Here is a 24,340-nt window from a genome sequence, read left to right as displayed (position 1 = left end):
CACTTTCCATAGTGCATTGTGTGGAAGAAATACTAATAACTGAGGATATTAATAAGTGTTATGGGAAAACAACAACAACAAATCTGTGATCATAGAATTGTAGAAAACATCAAGGTAATGAAGCCAAACATTTTCCTTTATTTAGGATATCTCTGAGTTTTTATCATGTTATTATGTTAATGTGTAAATATGATGATGAATTCCTAGGAAAGATATAAAGCACACAGTAATTTTTAAAAGGAATCCAGTTTGGAGAGAATACCATCTTCTCCCTCATATTAGAAATATCTTTAAGACTTTTTGGCATAAATTTGCCTAATTGCAATAGCTATATCCTTGGAAACTCTATGGGGCAGTTCTACTATGTCCTATAGGGTCGCTATGAGTCAGAATTCATCCACTCATGACTAGGCAAACATTGTCCAAATTCAGACAGCTTTTAGGTCATTCAGTAATGAAATTAGCTCTGACTCAAACTAAGCAGTAAATCACTACACAAATGTTTTTTCAAAGGAGAGGAAGAAGTTCTGGTAAATCTTTTCTGCCATTGAGAATTTTTCTGGGAAGTTCAGAAAGGTCCCAACATTTGTCGGCCTCAATATTATCTCCTAATTATCTCAGTCATTTATTCTGTTAGGTTTAAATCCATAGTAAATTACAATATCCTTTACTTGTAATCACTACTTTCTGAATATTCTCATAATGTAGTTGATTTTAATGATTCTGAAAAAAATAATTATAGAAAATAGTTACCATTTGCTGACTGCTAGGAATTGTGTTAAATGTCTCTACACCTGATCTCGTTTTATCTTCATAATATTTCATCCCCACTTTTAGAAGTGGAAAGTGAGTCACAGAGAATCTAAATAACTCGACTAATGTTCACGTCTAGGAAATAGCAGGGGAATCTTTGATCCTCATTTCTGAGCCCCTACACTGTATCCCCTTGATTTTGAAGAGAATGTATTCATCCGTTAAGAAGTATATATAACTATTTGAATTTATTTCTGCAAAGGAATTTCAATACGCAATGGTTTATGTATAACATAGCAAAATATGTCTCTTGTTTACTATCAAGGATAGGTAGAGAGCAGCTTGACTCATTAAGCTAACTACAATATAAATACACTGTGATGTTTTAGATATACAGGAATGCAATTTAGAACATCCTTAGCCCCATAAGACTGAAAATAATTCGACCATCTACAAATAATTCCACCAAACTATTGTTAAATAATAGTTAAACCCAGGCAGTTGCCGTCGAGTTGACTCCTCATGCCAACCCCGAATGTGTCAGAGTAGAACTGTGTTCCATAGCATTTTCAGTGGCTCATTTTTCAGAGTAGATTGCCAGCCCTTTCATTCAAGGCACCTCTGGGTGAACTCGAACCTCTAACCTTTTAGTTAGCAGCCAAGCGCATTAGCCGTTTGCACCAGCCAGGATAGTTAGAGTTTTTTAAATAAATCATTCCATTTTCACCATGGAATCTTGAGGCTAAGTCATGGTGGGTAAACTTCAAACCATTTTAAGAAAACAGGTTGAATGCTAGTTTCAGCTGATTATATATAAAGGAAAATAGTAATGGATAAATGGGCTTTTCAAAAATTAACATATGTTCCCTAGGTATCTTCCAATCATATGTGCTTAGTGTTTACAAATCTGGCAAAATCTGGGCAGCTTTCAGCAAAGCCAGCCCATCAATAAATGAAGATACTGAATACCGTTCCGATTTTGCATATCGACTTCACTGGCCCCAGGACTCTTTATTACTGGGGACGATTCAAGGATGGTTGTAGCACAAAGATAAAACCGACAGCTACATTATTTCATCTACAGACAGTTCCTATTACAGGTGCCCTGCACTTGGGGAGGAGAGGAGGGCTGAGTCTTAAATCAGACCTAAGATCCTGGCTGCATATTGGAGCTGTGGCCTTCACCTATTTGAGTACTGGTAAAATTCTTACATGAATTGGTAAAAGTTACAAGAAATGAAATATAGACCTTTATTGTGCAGCAAAAGACAAAAGAATCCTATTAAAATATTTTGGCATGTTCCCCATATTCTAATGGACTGGTTAAAAGCACAAGCTTTTGAAACAAGTCGATCTTGATATGAACACTGGGCTCCCCTTTACGCTATTTGTATGATTTTGGACAAGTGAATTCACCATGTTTCCTCAGTTTACTCACCCATAAAATGGCATGATAATGGCACCTGCCTCATAGGATTTTTGGGAGAAGTAAAAGAGTTAATATATGGAAAGGTCTTGGGAAGTGCCCAAAGAATGGTAACTATTCTTGTTAATATTAATAACAGGTGTAATGAATATCTTAAATTCATGAAACTTGGGTTTTTTTAATTGGAATGCAGCTGTTCACTTTTTTACACGTGAAGTACAATCTTAATATAAACATGTTTAAGTTCCTGGAAAAATACCTAAGAAATATAAAAGAATTTCAAAATGTTTACATCATTTGTTGGGAAATCTGTTTTATAACCAGTCATCTAATGAGAGTACAGAAGGTGGTAGCATGGTTCAATGGTAGAACTCTCACCTCGAATGGAGGAAACCCGAGTTCCCAGCCAGTGTACCTCATGCCCAGTCGCCACCCATCTGTCACTGGGGGCTTGTCTTTTGCTATAGTGCTGAATCGGTTTCAGCAGAGCTTCCAAACTAAGATAGACTAGGAAGAAAGGCCTCGTGATCTACTTCTGAAAATCAGCCAGTGAAAATCCATGGATCACAAAGTCTGATCCACAAACGGTCATGGGAATGATCATTCACTCAGTGTGCATGGGGTTGCCATGAGTCAGGGTTGACTCAACAACAGTTAACAATAATAACATCATGGAGAATAGATTTCCAATTATAGGATGCGCCAGCTTCTAACAGTGTTACTCGTCCTATATATATTCTGACTCATAGCGTCCCCATAGGACAGGGTAGAACTGCCCCTTAGGGTTGCCAAATCTTTCTCCCATGGAGCAGTTGGTGGGTTCAAATGACCACCCTTTCAGTTAGCAGCCAAGCACTTAACCACTGGGCCACCAGGGCTCCATGGGCTATAATAAAAAACCAAAACCTATTGCCACCAATCCAATTCTGACTCATAGTGACCCTATAGGCTATAATAAATCTTTTGTTGTTGAGTCCATTCCAACTCACAGGCTATAATAGCCAATATTAAATGAAGAAACTGTCTACCGTTATATCAGAAACAGCTTCCATGATTTTAATCTTCAGCCCCTCTAAAAATGGAATAACTACAGATTTATTTATAGTATTCATTCCTTTGTCAAATACTTATTAAGCTCTTGCTACACGCCGGCCACTGTTCTTAGCACTGGTGATGCAGCAATGAAGAGAAGAAACACTCTGTCCCTCGTGGGGCTTACAGGTGGTTTCGTGAGCAGAAAGAAATAACTAGGAGCTAAAAAGTGCAACATCATGAGAGCTTTACCCATGAAAGTACAAGTGAGAAAAAAGAACACAGAAGAACAAATAATTGCCAGCAATGGTAGGATAAATAAGTAGTAAACTTACCCAGGAAACAGAGTCCTGAGAAGAGAAAATCAGTGGAGCAATGAAAGATCACTGGAAACAGAAGAAAACAAACTGTTTTTTTATCTTCATAAACTTTCATTCTAACTGTTGGATTTGGAGGTGCTTAAGAAGAACAATCACAAGTATTGTTGTTTCTTGAATCTTAAAATGGATAAAATGGAAAGCATTTGGATTGAATGCTGGAGAACATGATATGAGTGATGAAAATATGGAATAGAAAATGAACTAAGAATGTTATGCATATGTTTCAAGAGAATGATATTTCAGGAGAAAGGTCTAAAATAAACTGACCAAAAAAGACATTGTGTGTGTATAGATATGTTGTTGTTGTTACGTGCCATCAAGTCGGCTCTGACTCATAGCAACACTGTGTACAACAGAATGAAGCACTGCCTGGTCTTACATCATCCTCACAGTCATTGCTATGTTTGAGCCCATCGTTTCAACCACTGTGTCATCCATGTCATTGAGGGTCTTCCTCTTTTTCACTGATGCTCTACTTTACCAAGCGTGATGTCCTTCTCCTGGGACTGGTCCCTCCTGATAACATGTCCAAAGTACATGAAGCCTCACCATCCTTGCTTTTAAGGAGCATTGTGGTTGTACTTCTTCCAAGACAGATTTGTTCATTCTTCTGGCAGTCCATGGTATATTCAATTTTTTTCACCAACCCTGAAATTCAAAGGCATTAATTCTTCTTCGGTCTTCCTTATTCATTGTGTAGCTTTTGCATGCGTATGAGACGACTGAAAATACCTTAGCTTGGGTCGGGGTACCTTAGTCCTCAAAGTGACAACTTTGCTTTTTGAGGCTTTAAAGAGGTCTTTGCAACAGATTTGCTCAATGCAGTAACACATCATTTGATTTCTTGACTGCTGCTTCCATGGGTGTCAATTGTGGATCCCAGCAAAATGAAATCCTTGACAACTTCAGTCTTTTCTCCATTTATCATGATGTTGCTTATTGGTCCAGTTGTGAGAATTTTTTTTTTTTCTTTATGTTGAGGTGTAATCCATATTGAAGGCTGTAGTCATTGGTCTTTATCAGTAAGTGCTTCAGGTCCTCTACTTTCTACAAGCAAGGTTTGCATCATCTGCATATCACAGGTTGTTAATTAGTGTTCCTCTAACCCTGATATCACATTCTTTTTCATATAGTCCAGCTTCTCAGATTATTTGCTCAGCATATATGTTGGATAAATATGTGTATAGATATACAATATACATATATATTATGTGTATAGACATATACACATATAGATAAAAATACATCACACCAATGTAATTTATCATCAAGGGTAATTTAAAGGGTAATTTGAGTCACAAACAGATTTATCAAAGTAGAATACTTTCAAGATGATTTTTTTAATGAAAAATATTGGGTCAAGAAATAAATAAATGTAATTAAAATATAACTTTACATTTTTAGAATGCTGGAAAATTTACACAATCTTATATGAACCTATATATAAAAGTCAGTAAAAGTAAATTAGCAAATGCAAATTCATTCATGTATCATTCCTTTCCAGTTAACATCAAAGAGCCAAAATAATGATAAATCCACAAAGATGATTTGAAAACTTGAGTTCCCTGATTTCTGCTTTTTTCTCTCATTATGTAGCACTGGAGATATCCTTCAACAGACAAACTTGACAATTCAGTTCCTATGTGAGTTACTTAATGCATGTATTGCCCAGTTTAAGCTCTTTCTTTCACCAGCTTTCCAACTCTCATATTCCCATAGAGGTCTATCCTTTACAAAAATCAGTAATTCATTGATAACTGTTCAGATAAAACCAAACCAACAAATCTGTTGCTATCCAGTCAATTCCGGCTCACAGTTGACCTTATAGGACAGAGTAGAACTTCTCCACAGGGTTTCCAAGGCTATGATCTTTAAGGAAGCACACTGCCACATCTTTCTCCCATGGAGTATCTGGTGGATTCAAATCACCAATCTTTTGATTAGCAGCCAAGCATTTAACCTCTGTGGCACCAGGGCTCCTTCTTACTATTAGAATAAACCAAAACCAAACCTGTTGCCTTCAAGTGGATTCCAAATCATAGACCCTATAGGGCAGAGTAGAACTGCCCCATAGGGTTTCCAAAGAGTGGCCAGTGGATTTGAACTGCCCATCTTTTGGTTAGCATCTGTAGAGCTTAACCACTGCACTACTAGGGCTTCGCTGTTAGAAGGGGAGAGTTTAAAGTAAATATATCAATTCTGTACACTTTCCAACTCTCACAAACAATAAATTTCTGTAGTCTATGTTACCCTCATTAATAGTCTTTTATACTGGATCTTTTATTCTTCACCAGTTGTTTCCAACCAGATTGTAAGCTCCTCAAGACCATGCAGTGTGCTTATTCTTTTATATTTCACCATAGCACTGGGCACAGAGTTGGCCCTTAATAACCAAAATGGTTGATCATTTGAAATGCATGCAGGGTATGAAGTGAGCTGTCAGTGCTTATGAAGGCTTAAGTGGGTTGTTTCCTGGTTACCTTAGAGATCACACTTTCTTCTATGTATGAATCTCTTTGTTGATGACAGCTGGAGAATTCTTGATCATAACCTAGAGGTCCAAATGTGAAGAAGCGAACGGAGTAGTCAATGCATTTGAAGGCTTTTGTCTTTGAAAATCATCTGTTCTCTTATTAAGCACCTCTAACATCTCTATGGTCTGAGGGCTTTAAACACCATCATTTGCGATGGCGGGCACATCCCTATAATAAGGGCATTTGGCAAGATGTATTGAGACAATGAGCATTTCAGGTTGCATTTTTTGGCCATGTGTAAAATCCTCCACGGCATATTAAATAATAATAATGAAAATAGCAAAGTGCTCACCATTTCTGGGCTCTGTTTAGCCCGTATATGATGTACAGGCACCCTTTGATAATGACCATAGACCACCTGGGTTCAAAATGAAAAAGGCTAAATCTTGAGTTTTTCTAAACTGCTGGTTGCCTAGTCTTTCACGCCTATGGAATCCTATCCGACATGAGACGTGGGCTCTCTGCTGCTATTATCTCCAAGGAAGAAATCTATTTCCAAAAGATTTTACCAACCTGTTCCTCCTATATCACTGTGGCTACTCGAAATCTCAGAAATATTTTCCCATGAGAAAATATAGAACATTTACTTTAAGCTCAAACATGTTTCATTCATTATGTTAAAGCTTAATACTGGATGACTCAAAAGAAGATAAGTGGAAGGTATTTTAAGGCTAATTGCTTAATTTTATAAATTGCATTGCTCAGAATCAAGAGTAAAAGCCATTTCCTAGTTTTTGTCACATATTTCTTTTACTGTGTATCAGATGTCATGTCGCTTCATTCATAGTCTGCAATGATTGAACAGCCTTATTACACAGTTGTTTCAGATAATGCCCTTCACTCTTGGCTTTGCAGATTGAAATGTATCTTATTGATGCAAATGCATTAAATGTGTCAGGCTCTCTTCAGCATATTGCACCCTGCTAGCAGTTAATTTGGAAATGCTGACTTGAACATCAAGCACCCCTTGAATAAATCCTTGCTTTCTAATAATGCCTTTGTAATGGTCAAAATGACCATGAGTCATCACACATTCCCAAACCATTTCTTACCATTTGAGCAAAAATTGCATAGGGATTTTCAGGTTAAAACATGACCATTAGCAGCTTCATTGTGAAACCCATTCAGAAACTAGGTAACACAGTTTTAAATCAATTATTTTTATTTAAGTTTCACATGGATTACTATTTCCAAAACTCAGTCCCCTCAATTTTCTTTATCATGCTTAAACAAGACAAAAAAATGAGAGGAATGCATTTTAGTCTGATATATCAATATGTCTCATAAACCTACTCAGCATTAGTGGGGTTTACTAATAAGTAGATCTTTTCTCAAATTTACAAAACAAAACACACCCACAGCCACATGCTCTCTCTCTCTCTTTCACACACACAGTTTTCTTGACAGGACAGTCTATTTCTAGGTTGACCAGTAGATAAAATAAGGAAATACCTCTTTTTAATGCCCTTTTACATCATAACTAACATTGATTATAAAAATTTCCAAACATATAGAAAAATCAAAAGAAGTTTAAAATGAACATTCCTAAGCCCATCTCTGAGAGTCTATAACATTTTGCTACACCTGCTGTATCACATACCTGTCCCTCTATCCATCCAACACTCTATCATTTTTATTTGATGCATTCCCAGGTTAGTTGCAGATATCAGTGCACTTTCCCTAAATACATCAACAGGCCTATCACCATCACTAGTTTTTTGTTGTTGTTTTGTGCTTTTTTAGAAAAGTTTCCCAGAAGGAATCATTAAAATATATATATATATATTATAGGCTGCTCAAAAATTTATTCTAGTTATTGTACCTGCAAAAATCCAATATTCTCCCTTCTCTTTGTCTTCAACCATTACTCCCTTGAGCCTGCTGCTAATTGCCCTATCTGTATGCCCCCATCTCTTTCCCTTTCACTACACCACATTAACTTGTTTATACAACCATGAATTACACAGAGTTCTTGAACTCAAGGTGCTCATAACTGTGTAGGTGATATGAGATAGCAAACGGTAAGGCAGTTAACAGCCATGCAGTATTACAAACCATGAAAGATGGGGATAGTTACGAAGTGCCTAGGATAGTGTCCGGCATACAGATGGCACTTGACAAACATTCATGAGAGGAAGGAGGGAGGAAGGGAGAGAGAAGAGAGGGAAGAAAGCTTGGTCACCACTAGCTAGGATGGTAAATGGAGGCTTCTTGCAAGAGCTACATTTATTTGTGTGGGGTCTTGTAAAGAGGGTGGGTAAAACTCATCTTGGTAGGAAGATTTAGCCCAACCCCCAATTGAACATAATCTCTACAGCACATTAATAGAAATAAATCATCTGCTTAGAGATGGCCCATGTGTTCTTGTATCCTTTGTGGAAAAAACTTGGCTGAAATTGAAAGCAGGGCCTCAAGCAAATACATGTACACCCATGTTGATTGCAGCATTATTCACAATAGCCAAAAGGTGAAACAACTCAAGTGTCCATCAGCAGATGAATGGATAAACAAAATGTGGCATATCTATAAAATGGAATATTATCCAGGCATAAAAAGAAATGAAATTCTAAAATAATGGAGACTACAACATGGATGAACCTTGAAAACATTATGCCCAGTGAAATAAGTCGGACACCAAAGGACAAATAGTATATGAACCTACTTATATGAGATATTCAGAAAAGGCAAATGCATAGAGACTAAAGTTTACAAATGGTTACCAGGGGCAGGTGGGAGGGGGACTGAGTTCCTGCAAAGGGTGATGAATAAATTTGGAAACAGATAGTAGTGATGTTTGCACACCATAATGAATGTAGTTGATGTCACTGAATTGTACATGGAAAAATCATTGAAATGGAAAATATCATATGTATTTCACCACAATAAAAAAGATCTTTTTGGCTGAAAAAAAGCTTCTTAGTAACAAGCAACATTTGAGGAGTGTCTTAAAACTTAGCTTATTCTGTAGGATACTGTTTAAAACCAAAAACTCTTTGCCATCGAGTCAATTCCAACTCATAGAGACCCTATAGGCCAGAGTAGAACTGCCCCATACGGTTTCCAAGGAGCACCTGGTGAATTTGAACTGCTGACCTTTTGGTTAGCTGCTGTAGTTCTTAACCACTGTGCCACCAGGGTTTCCAGGAGGCTATTTAAGAGGCTTGAAATTCAGACAGAAGCCAAAATAGTAGAAATGAGTGAGTGGCAAATTTTGGTCATGCAGAAAATTGAAGTAAATAAAACAGACACATAACTTTCGGTCACTGATTCCAATATTTATAAGGAGAATTATAATGTCCCAACACATACCCCATAGGGAAGAGCCAGAATAACACTATTTTTAGGTATTTCCATTTGAACCCCAAATCTGTCATATTTAGTATATGAAAACTAAGGAGCCTTTCCCAAGCTGATTTCTAATGGCACTCCAATCAATAGGCAAAATATTAGTCTGTTCCCTAAAAGATAAGGTTTATTGCTTGCAAATATAAAAAATACAAAATAATCAAAAATTCTGTACGTATATAATAAAAATCAAGATAAAAACAAAACATCGTTCTAAAATTTATTTTACAATCCAAAAATGTTGAAGTTACAAACTAAGTCTCTGGAAACTGAACTAGCATGTACCATTTCTTTTCATATAAATCATTTGTTATTATTTCTCTTATTTAGTGATGCCAAAATACTCTCTTGGGGTAATTTGGAATATCACTCAAAGTGCCTTTGTTTTACCTTGACTGGGTCCATGAAGAGACCTGGAAAGCAGCTGGGTAATTATAATGAATAAAATTCACAGTTAGACTTTCTGGTTCAGTCATACACAAAGGATAAGATAGTTTATCAGCTACAGAGGAGTTCGTTCACTTGTTCATTTGTCTTTAATTGTGTTTTACCACTATTGCTCCTATCTGAAATCTTATGTTCTGTGATAAAGTGATCTGAACTTGCTTTGGACAGTGTCTACTGTGGTCCCTCAGAGAGGCACTTAAATGATATAGATGATAATTACAAAGTTTATTCTATAGTTATATGGCTATAAATATGTACATGTGGTAAAAAAAAAAGTGGTAGAGATTATATAATTCATATTGTGGCTCATCATAACTCTTATTGGTCACCAAAAAAGCAAGATGATCTCAAATTAACTTACTTGATGATTAATTGGGTCATTTTATTAGATAGTAAGAAAAGCACCACCAACTAAATTCATTGACCAGTTTTCAACAACTCTCACAAACTTCCATCTTTGTTGTCATTTCACGATATTGCACAGCAAGTGATATTTTTCTTGAGTCATACACATGAATGTATTCTAAGTGTATATCTTTCCTTCTCCACAGTTCCACCTTAGAGCTGGCTCTTAGCTTTTATTGTCACTTGTATCAAATCAGAGGATTTCAGGAGGGAATAATAAGAGAAATATATTTTTTTTTTTTTTGAGTGTGTGTTCTGAAATCAGACTGCGTAGATTTCTATTTTGGCTCTTCCTCTAACTAGCTGAGAGATCTGGAGTAAGTTTTTTGTTTTTAATTATGGTAAAATTTACACAACATAAAATTAACCATTAACATTTTTAAAATGTACCATTCAGTGGCATTTAGTACATTCACAATGTTGTGCAACCATAACCTCTGTCTAATTCCAAGACATTTTCATCACTCCAAAGGAAACTCTGTACCCATTAAACAGCCACTCCCACTTCTTCCTCCCTTCATCCTCTGAAAACCACTAGTCTGCTTTCTGTCTCTATGGATATACCTGCTCTATAAATGTCATAGAAATAGAATCATACAAAATGTGACCTTCTGTGTCTAGCTTCTTTTACTTAGCATAATGTTTTTGTGTTTCACCTACACAGTACTTCATTCCTTTTTATGGTTGAATAATATTCCATTATATGCAAATATCTCATTTTGTTTACCCCTTCATCAGTTGATGGACATTTGGATTGTTTCCACCTTTTGGCTATTATGAACCACATTGCTATAAGCATTCACATGCACGTCTTCTGTGGACATATGTTTTTATTTCTCTTAGGTATATACCTGGCAGTGGAATTGCTAAGTCACACAATAATTCTATGTTTAATCCTTTAAGCAGCTGCTAGATTATTCTCCACAGTGGGTGCGCCATTTTACATTCCCACTTGAAGCATACGAGAGTTCTAATTTCTTCACGTCCTCACCAACAATTGCTATTTTTCTTTTGTTTTCTTTAATGGGCAAACAACCTAATATGTGTGAAGTGGTATCTCATTGCAGTCTTGATTTACATTTCCCTAATAATTAATGACCTTGAGCATCTTTTCATGTGCTTGTTGGCCTCAGGCTATTTTTCAACAAGGATTGATTGAGCAAACAATAGATAATCCTTGTGTAGTACATACCACATGCCAGGCCTTGTTATAAATACTTTACACACACACACATTAAATTGTTTAATTTCAAAATAGATATTGTATCATTATATGTAAAATATCTAAACAGTACTTTGCAAATACTAAATTTGAGTTAGAAGGGAAAATCAGAAGGAACAAGCATAGAAAAGAACTCTATCTTCCTTTTCGTATTACTCACACCATTCTGTAACATTTCTGATAAATAAAATGATCGTAATTTTTATTCCATTCGTAATTAAATACCTAAAGGATATCCAAGTTAATTTTCCGGCCCTCACGCCATACTGGAATACTCTATGAGTACAAAATCACTTCACTTACTATAGCTAATTTTGATTTGTCAGCACTGAGGATTTTGTTCTTAATGTAAACCAAAACTGCTTTTAAGCTTTTGTTTGTACATAAACATGAAAGAAGCATTATTCTATTTATATGTTCATTTATTCATTCATTCATTCATCCAACAAATGTGTATTATAACTATGATATGCCAGGTGCTTTTCTATGACCTTTATAATACCAACTTACAAGTAAAGAGGGATCTTCCTTTTGGAGCTTACATTCCAGGAGTGGAAGACAAACAACACTCCAGTGACTATCTAAATATATAGTATAACATGTAATGGCAAATAAACGGAGAAAAAGAAAGCAAGGAAGGGGAAAATGAGTATAGGGAAGTGTGGTGAAGGGTCAGCATATGGAGTTATCATTGTAAATAGATGATCTGTTAAGACCTTATTGAAAACATACCATCGAGTCTTGACCCAGCACTCCTTATCCAGGTGTCTCCCCCTTACCTTCCTTTTTCTTTCGAATTCCCAGTCTAGGAGGCAAAGGAAGCATGGTGGGGGTAAGAGAACCAGCTCTGGACTGGACAGGGTTGTTCTAGAGTGTTTTTAAGTTGTTGTGATTTTATAGCCAATCAAGATAAAGAGAAGGACTTCAAATTCAGTCACTCCTTTAAACAGCTATGGGGAAAATCCAGGCCTCCTTTTTCTCATACCCAATAATTTTGAGAAAGAGTGAGAACATAACTATTTTATTCTCTCTTTAGTATTTACATATAACTTGAAAATGTGGTTGTTCCATCTACCTATCACAGCCCATTTATAGTAGCCAGAAATACATGCTTTGCCACGTGCAGGGACCTTTCAAGAAACCAAACCAACCAAGTATTTTTCAGAAATGTCCAGTTCAGCTAGGAACAGATAATAGTATGTACATAACGTCAGGGGTTAGAGTAAAAGTGTTTACCAAGAGGCATGGCTTCGTTACTAACCAACCAAAAAAGATGCTGGCCTTGAACAGCTGGTATGGCTGTAGCATTGTGTATGAACTGGATGCCTGCCTTGACTAAGACCCTTTTTTATCTTTTGTATTTACATCCTATTGTATAAATTAAAAAAGCAGGAGCCCATTGGCAAGAACTCAGACTCAGACAGACTTAGTTTTGCTTCTTGGTTCTAGCATAAGCAGCCTGGCCTTGGACAACTCTATTTCTTTGTACGTAAAATGGATAAAATAATACTTACTTTGCAAGATTGTTGTAAATTCTATAAATAATGCACGAAAAGGATCCAGGAGAGTATCTGAAACAGAGTAGGCACTCAAGGCATTATAATGGTAGTAACCGTGGTATAGGGTCCCTGCGTAATGTAAAAGGTTAGCAGACTCATGCACTAACCAAAAGGCTGGAGGTTTGAACCCACCTGGAGGCCCTTGGGAGAAAGGCCTGGTAATCTACTTCCCAAAAAATCAGCCATAGAAAACCCTATGGAGAACACTTCTGCTCTGACGCCAATGGGGTCTGAGTGGACTTGATGGCAACTGGTAACTGGTCTGCAGTAAATCAGCTTCTCCCTCTGGTTTGCAGTAGGTAAATGACATGAGACTCTCCAGACACCAGTTTCTCCATTTAGAAAGGATTGCTTGTTTTAACTAGGACTACAAAGTCAGGGAAGAAGTTGCAAAGCTGTCTGAAGTCTATGGAATTCTCCCATGGTTTTATGAGCATCATCTATCCTGTAAACACAAGGGGAAGACTGCTAAGTTTCTCAATAATTATACAGACACAGAAAGCACAGTTTTTGTGCTCATGTATTTCCCTCTTATGTGAGGAATTTAGTCTATTAGAAGGAAGATGTGTCAGAAAATTGAAACATCCCAGCAGCATAACTTCTTGGACCACCATCATCCTTTGACTTCATTTACAGATTAAATCAAAAAAACACACTTATAAGCACAGTTTTTTCAAAGAAATCAGCACAGCGATGGCTAGAACTTGAAAGTCATTAAATAGCAATTCCAATGACATGGTTATTTTGATTTTTTTTTTTTTTATTTGCTCAGTTCCAAGAGGGAGTAGAACGTAAAAATAAAAACAGAAATTTAAAAATGGCAGGTAAAGGTAGAGATTTTCAGGTAAAATAAGCAAATAATTAAATTTAATATATTCATATTTATTAACTTGATTTCTATAAGTTGCCTGTTAGTACAATGTGAAAATAAATATGACTAAGACTCCCAGTATGATGTCCTTCTCCAGGGGCTGGTAAAGTAGAGGGTCAGCAAAAAAGAGGAAGACCCACATTGAGATGGATTGACACAGTGGCTGCAACAATGGGCTCAAACATAACAATGATTATGAGGATGGCACAGTACCAGGCAGTGTTTCAGTCTGTTGTACATAGGGCCGCTATGAGTCAGACAGAACCAACTCGACAGCACCTAACAACAAGACTCCCAAATTGCTTCATGATAGAGAACAAATTAAAGAGGTCATAGCCTGAATTACTTAAAATGCAGCCTACGTTCACAGAACTTCTTTCCATTTGTTTGATGATAGGTCAAAGCCTAGATTCCAATGAAATTAAGAGAAACGTTCACAACAGTTTTCTACTTTATGCTCAGCCTTATAATTCTAAATGAAAAGGTTGTGATGAAAGGCCTATAGAAAATTTTCTCAAACTTTCCAATCATTCAGGTGGATGTTGGGTTATTCTTGAACCTCAGGATACTTGGAGGAGTTTTGCTTACAATCTAGCTATGAGCTGAGGGTGGCTAATAGAGGCCCAAGCCAGAACTCAAGCCTGGGCCTGTTCAGCTCCAACCCCTGTACTCCTAATGGCTATACTACACTGTCTCTTGTTATTTAGGTTCTTTCAAGTTACCCAGAAGGGACACAGTACATATTACTCAGGTCTTGTTACTTTAGCAAATGTGGGGATGCAGGGGGACGTTGATGTGTTCAGCAGTCCTCTGGGAGGATGGGACAAGGGCTCGTCTTTACTCTGGTTGTGACAACAACTCCAGAAACGCTCAGGGTTCAGCACCTGCAGTGCCCCAGCTGTCATCCCGCAATGCCCTGAGCAGCCAGGGTCACTTTCTCTCTGTTCTTTCTGTGTGGGCAGCTCAAATTCAGAATCCCCAAGAGAAGATTATACCTGGCCATATGTCACTTTGCAATATGAAGGGCCTTATCGGCCAGACCCTGGCTCCAAACTGCCTAAGTCCAGCCCTTCAATGGTCACCCCATCAAACCAACCCATCTACTCAATAGCTGCCAGGATAGCAGGTAGAAACTGCCACCAGGGGTCAGTTCCTTAGAACAGGACAATGGAAAGTCCAGGCCTAGATAGTTTCAAAAGGAAATTCTACCAAACCTTTTAAGAACAGACCAGTTCAGTGCTCTTAAATTGGTTCCAGGGCATAGAAAAAGTAGGGGGAAAAGGAAGAGTTTCCAATTTTTTTTTTTCTTTTTAGCAAAGAAAGCATGTGATACAATGTTTTAAAACTCACCAAAGAAAGCGAGCTACCAAATAATTTTATTTGTGAAAATTGGTGGACGAATCCTGATTTATAATAGTAGGAAGCACAATACAGCAACACACTTGGAGGAAATACCATGAACAATGAGAGTTATTCCAAGAACATGAGAATGGTTCACCATTGTGAAACCTACTAATACAACTCAATGTACTAAGAGATCTAAGGAGAAGAATCATATGATCTTCTGCATAGATACTGAAAAGGTATTTGATAAAATTCAGTCCATTCTGGATTAAAAAAAAAAAAATTTAAAGAACATGTTTAGCTAGAAACATAACATCTTAGCCTTCAAACTAGCATCATGTTTAAAAGGGAAAGACTAGAAGCATTCCCATAAAACTTAGCAATAAAACAAGGATAGTCATCATTCCCATTACTAAAATTGTTCTGAAGTTACTGCAATCAGAAATGAAAAAGAAATTAGAAATATAAGGGTTTTTTCAGTTGGTTTTTTTGGATTATGTAGGTATAGAATTACGTGCAAATTAAACTATCCTGAGATATCATTTTTTACTTACCAGATGAAGACTAAAAAGTGTAATAACACATTATGTTGTCAAGAGTGTGAAGAAACTGGCACTCTGAACTGTTGCTGGTGGGAGTGTAAATTTGTACGTCTTCTAGGATAGAGAATGTGACAATATCTATCAAAATTATAAATGTATATATGCCCATTGACCATCAATTCCACTTCAAGGAATACTTGAAAATATCAGTGACATGTGTTACATATATACAAAATGAAGAATATATGTTGCGACATTGTGTATACTAGTAAAAAAATGGACACAACTTAAATGGCCTCCAGTTGACTAAATCACAGTCCGTCCATACAGCAGCGGCTGATGCAGTTATAAAAGAGGAGAACCTCCTTGTGAACACATACGGAATATCTCCATGGTATACAATATAGTATACTCTTATTTGCGAACGGAAACAATATAGTATACTCTTATTTGCGAACGGAAACCCTAGTGGTGTAGTGGTTAGAGAACTACAGCTGCTAACCAAAAAGATGGCAGTTTAAATCCACCAGGTGCTTCTTGGAAACTCTGTGGGGCAGTTCCACTCTATCCTATAGGGTCACTATGAGTCAAAATCGACTCAACGTCAACGGGGTTATCTGTGAACAGTGTGCTGCAATTTGCATAAAAAGAAGGAAATGGGATATATAAACTTCTATATGCATAAAATATTTCTAAAAGGAGTCATAAGACACTGAAGGCATTGGCTGGCTTTGGGCAGAGCACAGAGTGTCACGGGGGTAAGGATGTCAGGGAAATGCTTTCATTGTGGCTTTTGAATTTTGAACCATCTGAATGTATTACCTTTTCAAAAAAAAAAACAAATAAAATGTAAATTAAGGAAGGGAGAAGGGGAGTATGGTAAGAACTTAGAGTTTAGTGGCTTTTCCAGCACTAGTACTTAGAAGGACACGTTACTTAGGGCAGGAGGCAGAGAGGAGCAACGCCAGAGCAGGGCTGAGAATGTGCGGGTATTCAGCAGACTACAGAACCTAGAGTTTAACCAGAAAGAGAGTGGAGCAAGAATCAAAGGTAGAAATATTTGAACAGCATTGCATAAGGCATTTGGCACCAGGCTTGAGGAGGCTACATTTTATCTGACTGAAAATGGGAAACCATTAGGAGATTTTTATTAAACGAATGACATATTCTCAACCATTCCATTAAAAATGTAATTTGTTAATGTGTGGCTGGTTGTCTCCATGAACAACTGCCTCCTTTGCCTTGAGACCAGAAGAACTGGATGGTGCCTGGCTATTTGAACATTTTGATCAAAGATTTTATAGAAAAGCCCTGATTAAAACGGGAAAATGTAGAACAGGATTTCAAATTTTCATGGACGCCAGACTTTCTGGAGCCATGGGGGCTAGACGAACCCCTGAAACTATTGCCCTGGGAGAATCTTTAAAACTTAAACCAAAAAAATATATATATTTTAAAAATCCCTTGTTTTCACTAGTTAAGCTTAGCTTAACTAGTAAAAAGTGTCTTGAGCATTATAATCTTTTAAGAACTATCTATATGGAATCAAAGTGACAACAGCAACTTAAAGGAACCTTAGGGGACAGTGAGTTTATGTTAATGGAACGGGAACAATTCAGAGAAGGAGGGTGAGAATGGTTGCACAACTCGAAGAATGTAATCAATATTACTGAATTATGTCTGTAGAAACGGTTGAATTGGTGTATGTTCTACTGTGTATATTCTCAACAACAACAACAACAAAAGGTGTACTCTGTTAACAACAGGAGGAATGAATTTAAAGGAAAGGACATTACATATCAGTTCCTTTAGGCAGAGATCTGGGCTTGTTATACCAATGTAGTCCCCGTACCTAGAGCAGAGCAGAGATGCAGGCAGGGGTCAGGCATGTACCAAATGTCACGTGCCAGACACTGTTCCCAGATGTTACGTGTAGGACCTGATTTAATCCTGGCAACAGCCATAGGAAGTGGCTTCTACTATTGTACCCATTTTAAAGATAAAGAAATTGAGTCTGAGAAGGAGAGATTAAACAGCTTGCCCAAAGTCACAGGCAGCAAGGGTTGGAGCTTGGTTTCAACCAGTCTGACTGTAGAATCGATGCTATGAAAGCACATTAAGCTATGTTGGAAACCCTGGTGGCATAGTGGTTAAGTGCTATGGCTGCTAACCAAAAGGTCAGCAGTTTGAATCCACCAGGCGCTCCTTGGAAACTCTATGGGGAAGTTCTACTCTGTCCTATAGGATCTCTATTAGTCAGAATCACCTCAACTGCAACAGGTTTGTAAATGCCTCTGTAAACTAGGATTGTGGCAATGGACATAAAAAGGAAAGCCAGGATTCAGAAGAAATACAGCAGCACACTAAGATATTAGGGTCACATCTTTAGATTTATTTTTAAATTGGATAATGAATGTGAAAGTATTTTAAGAAGAAAGAAATAATATTGCAGTATACCCCTTCATTCATTTGACAAATATTATTAATTATTGTGTGCAAAGAAATTCACTTGACTGGATAGGATGAATAAAATATTAACCTACTTTTAAGTGTTGTCCTTTAAAAATAACGGTAAATACCATTTCTTAAGCACCTGGGATTAATAAATACTTCCTTGGGATTTTGCATACATCATGCCATTTGATCCCTACAATCATACTGTAAAATTGATATCAGTACCCCCACTTTAGTCCCTGGGTGCACAAACAATTAAGCACTCAGAAGCTAACCAAAAGATCGGAGGTTCAAGTGTATCCAGGGACACCTGGCAAGAAAGCCCTGACAATCTGCTTCCAAAATGTCGCAGCCACTGAAAACACTATGGAGCACAGTTCTACTCTAAAACACATGGGTTGCCATGATTCGAAGTCGATGACAGTGACTGATGGTTAGGAGAAATGGATACTTGTCAATGAAACAGACTTTGGCAAAGATCACACGGCTAGCATGTGGTGGAAGCACACGGCAGACCTGGATCTCCCTGACTGTGGGGGCTGTGTCCTTTCCTGCAGCCCCAGCGTGGGCTGCCTCCTGTGGTTTTTCTCCTCCCCCCATCCTGATAGCAGCAGTATTTACACAGGGAGCTACATTTTCTAGCCCAGAGCTCAAACCTTAAGTGTCCATCAGGCACTCACAGTGTGGAGGGACATTGCTCAAATCCAAATAGAGTTGTAAAATAAATAAATACAAAGCTTTTTCCTGACTCCGACACCGGAGAGGATTTTTTTTTTTAAATGATTGTGCTGAGGATGGCAATACTTTTACATAACCAGTGCTCATTGGGTATTTGATATTGTTCAGCATATTTGAAAACTGAATCAGATTTTAAGATGTAGGACTATATCCACCAGGACTAGGGCATTTTCTAAGTGTCACTAAAGATTGTGTAACAGATTTGCAGGGTGATATAAGAACCTAAGGCCATTCCCAGAGAAACACCACATGTCCTTATGGATATTTCTACAGTCCTGCCTGTTGGGGCCCACAACACACTGCCTCCTATTTTATCTTCCATCTCCCCACCAGAGGTAGGACTAGATTAGCTGTATTGTTGTTGTTAGCTGCCACAGAGATACCCCATGCACAATTGAATGAAACGCTGCCCACTCCTGCACCATCCCTCAGACTGTTGTGATCCATAGGGTTTTCGTTGGCTGGTTTTCAGAAGTAGATTGTCAGATCTTTCTTCCTTAGTCTGGAAGCTCTGCTGAAACCTGTTTAGCATCATAACAGCGCACAAGCCTCCACTGATGGACCGGTGATGGCTGCACACGAGGTGCACTGCCTGGGAATTGAGTTTTTTTTTTTTTTTTGGTCCTTCATGGAAGGAGCCCCAGTGGCACAGTGGTGAAGCACTTGGCTGCCAACCTAAAGGTTGGTGGTTTGAACCTGCCAGCCACTCTGCAGGAGAAAGATGTGGTAGTCAGCTTCCATAAAGATTTACAGCCTTAGAAACTCTATGGGACAGTCCTACTCTGCCCCATAGGGTCGTTATGAGTCGGAATCTACTCAGTGGCAATGGATTTGGGTTTTTAGGTTAGATTCTCCTTCATGAAAAGTGAAACTTTTACCCATGAGCCATCATTGCCCTCACTAGATTAGCTGCATAACTGGCAAAAGACACTAGCACCCAGAGATGACAGGCCAGATTCACCTGGTAATCAGTGTCATTCTGCATGGTCTGAAGGAGACTGCTGCCATCTGTCTGCATTAGCCTGTCATGGGCGAGCTGAAGGGGAAAATGAGCCAGGACAAAAGACCTCTGGCCCCATGCTCGGGGCACCCCTGCTCCAAATGCTTTATTATCTTTTCTTCTGGTGTCTTCCACGCACTGTAAAGACATATGAAACACAAACCTCACAGGTAGTTCTCAGAAAAGTACTATTATGTAGGGGAGAAATTAAATTGCTCAGCAACAGCCTTGGGTACTTTCAGAGAAGAGAAGGGAAGTACTGTAGCATGACGCTGTTAAGTGGCCTCCTGTGACTTTCAATGATAATGCTGCATCAGGGTGCCCTGTACAGATTTCCACCAGGCATGTTTATCTTACAGCTATCCCTAAACACCGAATTTACTTATTCACATTGTGTAGCTGGATTGCCCCCCAGGGACTGTGCGGGAGCTGCTATTCTCATTCTCTCTCAGCCTCTCTCTCACTCTGCCTCTCTCATTATCTTGCTTTCTCATTCTCTCTCTCCTTCTCTCCCTCTCGTACACATTCTCTCTTTCCCTTTCTCATTCTGTCTCACTCATATTCTATCTCATATACGTTCTCCCTTTCTAATTCTCTCTCACACATGCACACATTTTCTCACACATTCTCTCATACACACACATTCTCACACACACATTCTCTCTCACACAAACATATTTTCTCTCACACAGGCACACATTCTCTCACACATGCACACATTCTCACACATTCTCTCTCACACACACGCACACATTCTCACACACACGCATATTCTCTCATAAAAAAAATTTTTTTCTCTCATACACACACATTCTCTCACACATGCACACGTTCTCTCTCACACATTCTCATATACACGCACATTCTCTCTCTCACACATTCTCTCTCACACACACATTCACACATTCTCTCACACAGGCACACATACATCCTCTCACCCATGCACACATTCTCTTTCACACATGCACACATTCTCTGAGACACACACGCACACATTCTCTGAGACACACACGCATTCTCCCTCACACACACACATTCTTACACATGCACACATTCTCACACATTCTCTCATACACACACATTCTCTCACACATGCAGAATTCTCTCACGCATTCTCTCAGACACACACACACATTCTCATACACCCACAATTCTCTCACACACACACATTCTCTCACACATGCAGAATTCTCTCTCACGCACACATTCTCTGTCTCACACGTTCTCTCACACATTCTCCCATGCACATTCTGTCTCTGTCGCACACACACATCCTCTCTCTCTTGCTCTTTCAGTTAGTGGACATCTCCCAACTTAAATGATTGTTGAGATAAACACACATATCGCAAAGTAGACACCCCAAATAAAGTGCATTTTACTATTCATTGTAAGCTACTGTTTCCCCTTACCTACGGCTTCAGTCCAACAGCTAGGACATTCTCAAGTCAGTTCTCAAGCACCATCAAGTATGAAACAAGCTCTACTTCTTGGAACCTGACCTTGTGGTTTAAAGACGACTTTGTGGTTTAAAGAAATTACTAGGGGAGTGACCTCAGGAGAAGGATAAGGAGAGCAGGAGAAGGCAGGGATGAGACTGAGCAAGACCTGTTCTGGCTGGAACCTAGCTTCACCAGGAAGCTCTGGAGATCAATTGGAGCTGGTCCCCCCAGGTGAGGCCCCAGACACAGCAGCTCTGAGTTGATACCAGCCGTCACTTACAGCAAGGGTGGGTGGGGGGAAGGGGTGTGTACGTCCAGTAAATGGGGATCTGGGTGGGGCACCAGCAGCATCCACTAAAATACCAGTTGCCATGGAGTTCGACTCTAACTCATGGCCACCCCGTATGTGTCAGAGTAGAACTGTGCTCCATAAGGTATTCAGTGGCAGCTTTTTCAGAAGTAGATCACCAGGCCTTCATGACGAGGCATCTTTTGGTCAGCAGTCTAGTGTGTTAACCGCTGGCACCACCCAGGGACTCCATCCACTAAAAGAAGATGTATAAATGCGATACCTGCAGACTGCCAACCATGTGTGAGGCAGTATGATACGAACTGAAAGCCCAGATAGTCCGCCAGAGGTACCGAAGATGAAGGGGGTAAAAATGAGGACCCACTTGATCCCGACAACAATGAGGGAAGGCAAGCCAAGGAGTTGCCTATTCCAGCCCAGAGAACAAGCCAACAGTTCTTTCTCGCTTCCGGCTTTAACTTCTCCTTCTTGAAAGTATCCGAAGTCAAAAAACAGTCCTGTAAACCTGGAACGTGATAATTAAGCAGTTAGGTGGGACACTGAATGCATTTAACTCTGTGGCCTACAGCTTCTTTAGTGGAGGTTCGTCTCCATGTAGCCCCCTGCCAGGGCTGCAGAATCTGACCACAGGAGGCAAAGTCCCTCTCAGCTGGGCTCACTCTGGAGTCTCCAGACCATACCCCTCTGAATGAGCACACCCCTGACCCCAGCTCTCAACCGTCAAGTGTTCCTTCCCTCCTCTGACCCCTAGAGCTCTTAATTTGTACCTATTATAGTATTTATTGCCTCTCGTTAGGAATGATCTTTCCATGTGCCTATGTCTTTATTTCCCCAAATTACAAACTCCTGTAGGGACAGTCTGTGTCTAAATTTCTTTTTACGCTTTGTTCTCTGCTCTATACGTTATGTGGGTGTTTGGTGACTATTAGTTGATTGGATCATTCATTATTTGATTATTAGCATGCCAGAGGTTTAAGTCAGCAGGAAAGAATGGGAGATACTATGAAGGGAACTAGGGCTTGGAGTCACTTTCAACTCATTGATTTGGGGGTTTTGGTACATTGTCTCCTGTTCAGAACAGGTCTTTTGGGGCTTATTGTTTCAACTTCCATGTGTCCATTAAGTTTGGGGGCTGTTCTGCAGTTCTTGTTAGTGAGTCATTCCTTGGTACTTGAAGCTAAATAGGATTAAAGCACATTCTAGGAGGTGCTCCTGGAAAGGTTCTCAGTGCAGAAATGGCACAGTCTGTGTACACAAGGAGTTTATTATCTAAAGAGAGAAAGAATAGGCATTGTGTGCAATGCTGACAGAAGGAAACAGACCGAGAAGCCACATCTCTAAATGGTCACATGTTAATACATAGGGAAGTGAAGAGAGGCAAGAAGTGGAGCACTGAGCAGCCTTCCGTTTCCCAGGTAGGTTACAGGTGTTCAAATAAGGAGAATTACACCTTCCAGGCAGGGAGGACAGATGAAACCTTGTCTGTTAGTTTCCTGTGCAGGCCTTCGATTAAGTCATATATATGATAAGGATTAATATTGTTTGTTGAGTGTCAGCAATGTGCAGACATATGACACCAGTCCTTCCTGTGGGACAGGCGAACAATTCAAACATAAAATGGATCAGCTGACAAGACGGCTCAGTCTCAGAGGTGAGCAGATTCAGAGTTTTGTGGGTTGGTTTTATGGTTTGTTTGTTCTCCGAATATTTTTCCCCGAAACTTCACCTGGTGTTCTGGGAAGGAAAAAAAGGGCCTCCTCTGTGTTCTGCCATGAGCATTCACGCTGTGGTTATGCTTCTAGAGTAGCTGTCAACCTTGTTCGCCACCTTCCTTCAAATTAAAAGCTGTCCCAAAACGAACTTCTCCAGGAGACCCTGCTTTTCCTACTTTCTCACTGTGCATTAAATAGGTGAGCACGTGCAGGTGTTGGGCCTGTTTATCCTCTTTTTGTCTCAAACAACATTCATTAGTTTTCACTTGAGGCATACATGAAAGCTAGACTTACTTCTACTGAGCAGCGATAAAAAATGATAAACTACAGAGGCAACTTTGTTCTTTATTTCTCTGTATTATCGATTCTCACAGTGACTGTGCTGCCCATTTAATCTAAGGTATCATGTTGGACCCACCCCTAACAGTATTCCTGCTTTGAGATATGTTTCCGGTGGGTTTTGCTAAATTAGAATTGTGGAATCAACCCAAGCTTGCAAGCAAGATACATGATCACGGAAGTGGAAAGTGAGCATTATAATGGCATTTATTTAAACACATATTATGTATTGTGTTGTTAGCTGCCATTGAGTCAGCTCTGACTCATTTGACTGCGTGTACAACAGAACAAAAGGCTCCTCAGCCCCATGCCATCCTCATGATCACCACTATTGTTGAGTCCACTGTTGCCTTCTAATCTAGAAGGCTTATCTTCACTATATTGAACAATATTCTGTTGTAACCCACAGGGTTTTTATTAGACAATTTTCAAGTCTGTTGCCAGGCCTTTCATCCTAGTCTTAGCCTGGAAGCTCCATTGAAACATGT

At 38.9% G+C, this 24,340-nt stretch overlaps 1 protein-coding gene across 11 annotated transcripts in view; it reads left to right on the top strand.

Annotated features, from left to right (window-relative positions):
- Positions 1-24,340, top strand: part of CHRM3 (cholinergic receptor muscarinic 3) — a 552,731-nt gene that overhangs the window by 473,333 nt on the left and 55,058 nt on the right. The window lies entirely within an intron of this gene.

Source organism: Elephas maximus, chromosome 24 (assembly GCF_024166365.1).
Source record: "Elephas maximus indicus isolate mEleMax1 chromosome 24, mEleMax1 primary haplotype, whole genome shotgun sequence".
In the NCBI taxonomy this organism is placed as follows: Eukaryota; Metazoa; Chordata; class Mammalia; order Proboscidea; family Elephantidae; genus Elephas; species Elephas maximus.
This window is presented reverse-complemented; position numbering and strand designations above follow the sequence as displayed.